Genomic DNA, 10,901 nt, shown 5'->3' on the forward strand with positions numbered 1-10,901 from the left:
CCTGTCAAGCTTCTAATATCTCAATAGTGGTTAAGCCATAGGCAAGCCCCGTAGGACTCCACTATTAAGACCATAGCTCTCGACGATGAACCCGTTATCTGCACGAAGGATGAAAAATCCCTATTCTACTTACTCATTTGCAATTAATAATAACAACCATTTATAGCTAGCTTGAGGACCTCCCTTCTTGAGCAAGAAAAGAGAAACCTTGTGCTCTGATACCAATGTAATATTTAATGGCCTAGTAACTTGTGTGTAGCGGAAAATAGCATGAACACAGTGAGCTTTTCATTAGAATATATTCCTAATGATAATAACAAGAGTGCTTAGGTGGAGAGAGCAACAAAAAGTATAACACCTAGTTAGAAGCATGAACAATACTTCAAAAGAGAGAGAAATTAAGCTAGTGACAACAGTTGAGGACCGGATTTTCATGGAGCCGGTCCCCCCTCCAAAAGGCTTTATATTATGGTTTCTCCCATCAAGAGAGACATTTTACAATACAATTCTTTGTGTTCCTTCAATACTATCTAGTGCAATGAACATGGAAGCTTCAAGCACTAAGCAAAACACTTTGAAAACACAGCATCAATTCCTTCACGGTCTCAGACCCAAGACCTCACACACCTTCGAAGATGGTGAGAGCTAGCGGGGTATGAGAGTAGCTTGAGAGGAAGGAGTAGTCTTACGAGAAAGATGTACATCTCCTCACATAATCACTCATATTAGCATAGCATAGCATAGTAATTAGCATGGTAGAGGAGATGAGCATACATTGAAGCTTGGCTCTTGGTTGGTTTTGCATCACAAAGCCAAGAGTTGTTGGTGTATGCCTCCCTTCTCACAAGCTTGGAATAGGTGATAAGCTTTCTATTAAAGCTTAAGAAGGAGAGAGAGAGTCTAGTTGCTTCACACATGAGTTAGTGTGAGTGTGTATGCAATAATGCCTTGTAAAATTCAGCCCCCTCTTTCCTCTTGGTCGACCCCTCTTGCTATTTGCTCATGCTGCCACCCCATTGGACCTCTCCAGGCTAAGCCAATAGGATTTAAGTGATAGCCTTCTGACATGTGTCTCCCTTTCCCCTTTTGTGAGAGCTTTAGGTAATTAATTAATGCAAGTAAACTCTCATTAGATCCCTTTGTCTCCTAGACAATAGGAATCAAGCAAGCCATTAGGCTGCTGAATGTTCATTGGACCCCTTGGAAGACTGTTCAATAGTTTTTTAGAGAGCTTAATTCTTATTGGTTCTTTTATTTAGTGTTTTTAAATTAATTAAACTAGATTTACTCTAGCCTAATTCTCATTGGTCCACCTCCATGGTCGAGTTTAGCACAGGCAAGAATGATATGTGACAGGAATGACTAACCCCTCGTAAAATCCTTGGATTCTAGATGTTTATGTAGCGATCTTGTTGCGAGCTGCAAACAAAATCTGTTAATTTTAATATTTCTTATGAGAAAATCTACGGAATAATGGAAACTTTGAAACATAGTGGAATCACAATCATGAACACTGGAATCTATCAAAGGGATATAGCTGCTGAGTTTAGCATGGGCAAGAATGATCTGTGACAGGAATGACTAACCCCTCGTAACATCCTTGGATTCTAGATGTTTACGTAGCGATCTTGTTGCGAGTTGCAAACAAAATCTGCTAATTTTACTACGTTTTATGAGCAAATCTATGGAATAATGGAAACTACAGCACCGAAAAGTACTAGAATATGAAACATCCCATCTATCCCTAGAAGGTAGGCATACATTCATGCCTCTTACAACGATCTTTGCAACACCAATGGAGAAGAGATTGGGAGGACTTATACAACAAGCACAACACTATCCAACCATATACACAAATGGAGCGACATATATACATGACCCTATCCGACAATAAATAGGAATGCACATTTACCATTTATCGGACCATAAACATACATGACCACATAGATAGTCGCGCCCAACCTAGCACCCAGACTTGTGACCTCATAGATAGTCACGCCCAACCTAGGACCCACACTTGTGACCTCATAAGTACTTGACCATAGACATGACCAACAAAGTCGTGTTTGCCATATCAACATTTGCATGATGATTTACGGGGTCATCCTTATGGAACTCCATACATATATGACCATAAACATCACCCTATCCCACAACGTACGACCAAATATGTGACTGTAGATAAATCCATACTTGTCTGACAATACATTAGGCCATAAAGAACACTCTTTGAGTAGGGTTATAGTCGCCCATGTGAAAATAGAGATCCATACACATGTAAGAGGACTTGTATAGTCCCCACTGCGACATTATTGTCAGCTCGATCAAAGACATGCAAACACGTACATGGCTATACATTGTTCGCCATAAATTTGGATCAATGTGTTAAAATGCATCAATTTATATATAGCTGTGGAGGGATTACCAAAATATGAGAGAGAGAGAGAGAGAGAGAGAGAGAGAGAGAGAGAGAGAGAGAGAGCATAACCGAGAGTGTTATTGAGTGCTATTGGCCAAGCAACACACTCACACATGTGTTTTGGGGATCACCCAACAATACTTGAAATTGCTCAAATGGCACTTTCCAGCAGATTTCTAGAACTTACTTTAAAAGCACTTTTCAAAGTGCTTTATTAGTGCTATAGCCTTCATACTACACATTGTATGAGTTTATTACAATTGTTAGAGTGCTTAAAACCTATTTTATGCAATTTTTGAAAGCACTTACAAGTATTTCAGAATCACTTTTCAGTGTCCACCAAAGCACTTTCTAGTAGTCTATAGTGTGGCTAGCAACAATTTGTAACTACTTCGACAAAAAGTGCTTTTCTACATACGCCTTGAGTTCCTCTTGTATCTTATGGTGGTATCACAATAATTTGTTGCCCTCACTCTCTTGTCATAGTGACTCACATCGATCCTAAAACTTTCCCAACTAGATCACTTTTTCCATTTTGTCCTCACTCTCTTGTCATAGTGACTCGCATCGATCCTAAAACTTTTCCAATTAGATCACTTCTTCCATTGGCAGATTGCACACATGCTGCCATGAGGCAACATGAATACCTACTACATGTGATTCAAAATGGAGCAAGCTCACCATCCCGGGGTATTCACTAAGGGTTACCATATGGTATCACGTGAATGTGCAATTGGGGGGTTCTGTAAGGCAAAATAAATGTAGATTTTATAGAGGGAAGTCATGTGCATAGGGGTAAATAAGGTAGTCTGAACACACACAAGTGACATCTCCCTAGTACTACTAGTGAATCCCCTGGGCTCACCATTTGCAATTGCCCACATATTTTGCATTGCAATTACTTGTTACGGTTGTATTGGGGCTGGAGGTCAACTACTACGACAAACTACTCGTGTTGGTCATGGATATGTGGGACTTTATGCTCTCGAGATTGCATAAAGCAATCTCAAACATATCTAGGTATACATGGTGCAATCTAAGCCTTGGTGCATTTTCATCTAGATCTTCCATGGCACATATGCTCTCTAGATTGGGACAAAAACAAACAAATAGAGATACAATTTTAAGTACAATCTTCAAGCATAGAGGTGCATTGTTATGTGAATTTTCCTTGGTGTGTGCGCTTTGTCTAGACCACAATTAGCTTAAAACATGATCAAAATAAATATATAGACGTAGTGCAATTGAAATGACCAAGGGAGTTGGAATTAGAGTTGATTATGGAGTACAGTAGTGAGGGCTCTTCCTAATGAAAATTGAACCACAAAAACTTGCATTTCTAACATGTAACTAAATGAACGGAGGAAATTGAGAATTGTTGACCCACATATCTAGGGACTTATTTTGACTATTTAAACAATTAAAAAAATGTAAGATAATTTACCTACTTGGCAAGTATACTCTACTACTCGGTCGACTTATAATAATGCGAATCTTTGGAGATCCGTCCCTTCCTCATTGCATCTGGTGCTCGAACAGTGCTTCCATCATCCTCACAGTGTGCTTCCTTCGCCTACTCCCTCCTTCCCCAACCTTTCCTGTCATCACGTCAAGACAAAGAAGGAAGAGAGAGAGAGAGAGAGAGAGAGAGAGAGAGAGAGAGAGAGGTTGCTTGAACTTCCGAGACAAAGAACACACACACACACACAGCTTTTGAAACTGCTACTAAGCCCGCCATGCAAGTCGCACAACCCTCTGTAGTTCCTCATCGTGCTGTACTTGCGTCTCTGAGGATGTGAGACCTCATGCTCTCCTCCATGTCTCCCTTCACTTTCTGCCTCTATCCCTTTGCCTACCACGCCACAGCTAGATTGAAATGTGCCTTTCCAATCCCCTTTTTGCTCAATGCGTTCCGCGCATGCTCCAACGAAGTCCAAGAGGGGAGATGCCTCACGACGCAGGGCAGCACGGAGAGACACGGATCTCACCAGGTCAGAAATAGAGATGCAGAAGGAAGAGAGAGGGGGGGAGAGAGAGAGAGAGGACCAAACCCTTATGAGCCCCTTCGCATTCCTTGGTGCAGACGTGGACATCAAAGAGCCAGCAAACACTGACTCTTTCCGACGTGCCTACCTTTATTACCTTCATTTTCTCTCTCTATCCCCTCTCTCGTCCAGGTGGAAAGATCAAAATAGAGGGATCTAGTGAGATTCCCTTCAAAAAGACATGCGTACCACCCTACTGCTCTACTTTGTATGTATTAACGAGAATCTTGTTGAGATTCCAAATTCTTTTTCTCTTGCCCTTTTTGTCGCGCCACCATCACCTCTAGTGTTGTCACACAACAAGATCTCCTGTGCACTCTGCGCTCTTCAGCATGCCCTACTAAATTGACACAGTGCAAGCATCTGTCTTGTGATGCCTTCTTGGAAACCCCCCCCCCCCCCCGGCGATGTCTGTCAGTGCATTAGATATTGATTCTCTCGATTCTTATGTCATCATCAACCACACAACACATATCCTTATTCTGTAGACCTACTAGCGAATTTGTCAGGTGTGACACACAAACCGCCTCTTTTTCCATCTACAAATCTGCGCGCGCGCAAGAGAGGAGAGAGAGAGAGAGAGAGAGAGAGAGAGAGAGAGAGAGAGAGAGAGAGATGCAGACCATGACCCAATAACTTCTCATAGGAGGAAAGAGCAAGATAAATAAACACATTTGTTTTTGTTAATCTTTTCCTTCTCCTTGAAATTACAAAGGGATCTTGTGAGATGCCCCTTAAATAAAAATGGGCCCCCCTAAAATTTTATGGTAGCTTGTTTGTATCATTCATTCATTGATGACATTCCTTTGTATTTCGTCCTTGCGTCCGTGCCTTGAAATTCAGTTCTCTCACCCTCTAAAAGTGGATGGAAGGGTCGAACTCACACATGCTAAATAACCTTTGCTCTGCAATGATTCCCATAGCCAACCCACCACCCACATCACCTTGCTACAAAAGGTTACCCATACGATAACAAAAAGCTCCCACGGTTGGCAGCTCCATTCCACACTTGCCTCTCATCCTTACTCCCTTGTGCACTTCCTTTTGGGTTTCTCTAATGAAATTCTAAAGCTTCCATGAAATGGTCACGACAAAGAATTGAAGCGTGAATTTAGAGTTTTTATCATGGTGAAAGAGTACCTTATCTGTGCAATTTAGAGCGAGGCTACACCAAATCATCACACACACAAGAGTTTTAAGATTATATTGGTTGTTTCCAAGAGTGATGATTTCATGGCTGGAGTTTTTGTATTTGTAGAACAAGCATGTAGCGTGGGCCAATAGATAATCAATGATGAGTGTGATGCTAATGGTCACAAATATTTCAATCTGCTACGAATATGCCCTGCAATGCAGCTCTAGTGTGTTGATGAGCAACACAAAGCCACAAACGAGTTGTTAGTTTTAGGGTTGTTGTAGTGACACTCCGATAGGGGCAAGTGGCTGAGATTGGCACAATAAATACCAAGAAGAGGATACGCATGCTAAAAATGGGATGACTAGTGTGGGGTTTGTGCCACCACCATTGTATATTGGTGACAAGTGTACGAGTAGAGAGTCCAGTCTGTGATGACGGTACAAACTACAGCAAGTAGGTCCGCTCCTTTTGGGCATACAAGAAAACCAAGCCAAGCAGAGTGGGTAGGTCTATGGCCTTGTCCCTTTTTGCTTTAAAGATGGAGATTCTTCCATATAGCTTTGTGGACTCTGGAGTTTGAAGACACGATGGACATTGTGGTGCCCCTTTTTAACCAAAAAAAATTATGAGCACGTGATGGTCGCAAACACAAATCCTCCCAGCTAATGCAGAGTGACCAAAAGACCAAGCTCAAAAGCTTGAGATTGCTTCAGGCATTAAATTGTGATGCTCGTTTCTTTTTATCTTAAAAAATGTCAAATTTTTAGTCGTAGAAAGCCCACATGTACTCGGAAAAATCCCTAAATTTATGGAAAAATCCCATTGTGAACGGAATGGAAACACACACAACGCCTCTATAATGACCCAACACACACTCTTGGGATGACACACACATACACTATGGGGCACCACTCGGCTTGCACAACCCACCTGGCCGAGACAAGGAACACACCTATGGAGTGAGAGGAGAGAGACTACCCCTTCGCCCACTCCACACAGAGCGACACACACACCCAAAAAATTCAGCTCATAAGAGGAGAATTTATGATGTTTAGATACAATAGAGTTTGGGCCAACACCAATGGGGCAAATAGCTCACACAATATGGGTAAAATATGCCAAATACAATCACAAACTGGAGCAGAAGCTTCGCTCTCATAGGAGAAACTTACACAACCAAAACAACAAAAAAATAGTGAGAAATTTGGCAAAATGGACAGTTCCATCGCGTCTAGAATGGCCCAAAACCCCAGTCTACAATGTCAAAGTGCTCAAATCCGACCTCAGATGAGCAGTTTACGGCCAAAACAGGCTCCAAAATGGGCAAAAACACAGTTGCGGCTGTTCCTCCTCTTCTCTCCACGTTTTTTCTGGTCTTCTCTTAGGTTTTTCAATTCCCATACTTATCTTTATTAGTTGGGCACCCTTGGCCTTTTAGATGACCTCAAACGGACCCCTAACAAGCCAAAAACTGACCTCGCAGTGCATAGTTGTCACCCTGCTGTGTCCACCCGCACACCTGGCACTCAACTTTTTTCCATAATTCATCCCGCCACCTCGTGAAGTGGCCCCAAAAATATGGTCCTCATGATGACCTTTCTGCATAATTATCACAAGGAAACACCCACGTTGTGTCCGTACTTATCTACGTGCAAGTATTGACCCCATTCGACCTCCTGACACCACTGGATGCCTTCTGACGCACCTGCTTACCTCATGTCGTCGACCCACGGATAGATTCCTCGAGAAGTTTTACGCGCTAGCAACTCCTCATTATTATAGGAAAAACACAATGGTACTGGTGATAGTGAAAATCAATGCATTATGTACATGCTGTGCTACTTGTACACATGTGGGCCCCACGTAACCACCTGGCTCTGGAAAATGGGCAATCCTTTATTTGATGCACCATGCATGGGTATGTACATATGTGCAATCACTTCTTCCAAAAAACTCCTGACATAATTTGCCCATCCCCTAGCCTGCTAGATCATTCATGATCAGTAGCAGCAAAAAGAGATATGAGACTTGTCTCATCACAGGTCTCCTCATCCCTCACAGACATTACTTGCTCCATAGACAGCTCATCTTGCTCCACCATCATTAACTTGGCATGATATAATTTAAGACGCAATCCATTGACCCTTGACTTATGCAGAATCCCATCTAGGTTAGCTAGTTGATATGTACCATTTGGAAAACACTCCACCACCTTAAAAGGGCCTTCCCACTTAATATGAAACTTCTTTTGGAAGGTGTTGTCCAGCTTACTGTTGTAGCGCAAAACCAATTCATGCTTCTTGATACCCTTACTTTTGACCTTTTCATTTATCTTTGCCAAAGCCTTATCCTGCATCTGCCCATAATGCTCCAATGCACTCATCCTATCCAGTTGAACCTCTTGTAACTGTAAGAGCCTCTCTTTGAATGCATCACTAGGCGGCCCAAGCAACTTCTCTAGCATCTTGACTGCAAGAAAATCTACTTCCACAAGCAATAGTGCTTCCTTTCCATATACCAAATGAAATGGAGTAAACCCTGTACCTGTCTTCACCGAAGTACGGTAAGCCCATAATGCACTAGGCAATTCCAAATCCCAATTCTTTCCTTGGTGCTCTGTCACTTTCGAAAGAATTTGTACCAACTCACCATTGAATCTTTCATTTAAGCCATTACACTGCGGGTAATAAGGAGTGGTATGCTGGTGCCTAATCTTCATCTTCGCGCATAAAAAGTCTAGCAGCTTAGCTCTAAATCCTGGCCCCTTATCTGAAAGTAGCTCCAATGGCACCCCAAATTTTGCCACATCCTTTGCAGTGATTTGTTTTACTGTTATAGCCTCTGCCCATCTAGAGAGATAGTCCACTGCAATCAAAATATAGCTTTTGCCCCTGCTTGTGATAGGTGACGGGCCTATTGTATCAATCCCCCACTTTTCAAACACATCAAATGCCATAATGGTTTTCGTAGCTCTGGCTTCAACACTCTCTTCCCAAATGCTTGACACCTGTTGCAAGACCTACACCAATGGTGAAAATCCTTGTGCAAACTAGGCCATACGTACCCCTCTTGCAAGATTTTATGCAAGGTGATCTTTAGAGAAAAATGTCCACCACATGCACCTTCATGATTCTCTTCCAACACCCTATACAGCTCCTCCCGCCAAGGTACACGTCTCAACACAAGATCAAACCCTTTCATGTATAAGACATCACCAATCAATTTGTACCTGTATGCTCTACGCACAAAGCCATACTTCTATGACTTATGAATGTCCTTCGGAATGATTCCTGTTAGCAAAAACTCCTCTTCTTGAGCCAAACTTTCCCGGCCATGATAAAGAGGTAAATTGGTCCTCAACACAAATAGCTCCCCAATCATGCTTTGAGCTGCTTCATGTGCCTCTCCATTTAGAGCACGTTCAATGTTTCTGATGCTCCATGCTTCAAACTTTTTTAACAGGCCTTTAATTCTGAAACACATTTCCTTCAATGAAGTGTTCTTGCTCTTCCACACACCCAGCACTTGCTTCACAACTAACAAGGCATCACCTTTTATGCTCAACCTTCGAACCCCATGCTTCAAAAAAATGTGTAATTCGGCTTCCAAAGTAGCATATTCAGTCTCATTGTTACTATGCGCACCCAATTTGAACCGTCTCTTGCATACTAGCTTCCCCTCTGGATTATAAAGTGGTATACCTCCTGAAGCTGCATCATGACTCTTCTTGTATGAGCCATCAAAGAACAAAACATGTGCATTCCTGATCTGTGGCACTTCTTCAACTACCTTTCTCACCACCTCTTCCTTAACAAGAAGGGGATTCTCCTTGTACGTCAACAAATCAGCTAGGGTAGCCCTTGTACTGTCTTCCACTAGAAAAGAGAACTCAAACTCTTGCAGCTCAATTACCCATTTCTTGACCACATTTGACATGTTAGTGCCATTAATTATCTGTGGAAAAAAGGCATAACTCATCAAGAAAACAAAAGGTCGTGGTAGCAAGTAATGACGAAATCGTTGACAAGAAAATATTACAATGGCCATCACTAGCTCTACTTCCGAGAATTTTCTCTCTGCTAACAACTTCACTCGGCTTTCACAATACACTGGCCTCATATAATGGTTGCCCTTCCCCTTTTGCAATAGCGTGGCTCCAATGGCATCATCCCCTAATGATGGATTTACATAAAACACTTTCTCTCAATCAGGAGCCTGCATGGCTAACAACCCCCCTAACACCTCTTTTACCTCTTGAAACACTTCTTCACACTTGTCATCCCATTGCAATGAATCATGCTTTGCCACTTGTTTTAATGGATAAAGAAGCTGTGAAGACAATGGAGCCTGCATGGCTAACAACCCCCCTAACACCTCTTTCACCTCTTGAAACACTTCTTCACACTTTTCATCCCATTGCAATGGATCATGGTTTGCCACTTGTTGTAATGGATAAAGAAGCTGTGAAGACAATGGAATAAACCTTGACATGTACTTCACTTTGTGTATAAAGGTTGACAATTGCTTTGTACTTGTAGGTGATGGAAGAAGAATAATAGACTTAACCTTGTCTGAATCAGCCTCAATGCCATTTTCTGACACCATGTGGCCCAATAACTCCACCCTTGGCTGTGCTAGATGACAATTCTTTGGATTTAGTTGTCCTCCACATTCATCATATCGAGCCAATATCATCTGCAACTTCTCATGGTGTTCAACCCTACTGCTGTAGACACAGAAGTCGTCCATAAAAGCCTTAACACAACTACCAATGAATGGTTCCAATACCCAATTTGCTCTCTCTTGATAGAAAGATAGCCCATTTGACAACCCAAATGGCAATATTGTGTAGCAATAGCAACCCCATGGTGTAATGAAAGTTATTTTTGTGCGGTCTTTAAAAGCAATCTTCAATTGAGAATAGCCTGAAAAACCATCACACACATTGTACCTCTCATAACCAGCCACTGAATCCAAGATCTGATCGATGAATGGAAGAGGATATGGGTTCTTCTTAGTGGCATTGTTTAAGGGCTTAAAATCTACACAAATCCTCCACTTCCCATCCTTCTTTGGAATGACTACTACTGGACTCACCCATTCTGTGGTCTCCACTGGGACTATGGACCCCTCCTTCAATAGCTTGTCCACCTCTTCCCGCAAGGCTTCCATTTGCTCTTGGCCCATCCTTCTTAGCCTTTGCCGCACTTGCTTAGCACCTTCTTTCAGCTCTATATGCATCTCTTCTCCTTTGAACCCTCTAATCTCTTCATATGAAGTAATGAACAAATCAGGAAAA

This window comes from Adiantum capillus-veneris, chromosome 3, assembly GCF_014529385.1.
Source record: "Adiantum capillus-veneris isolate H3 chromosome 3, ASM1452938v2, whole genome shotgun sequence".
In the NCBI taxonomy this organism is placed as follows: Eukaryota; Viridiplantae; Streptophyta; class Polypodiopsida; order Polypodiales; family Pteridaceae; genus Adiantum; species Adiantum capillus-veneris.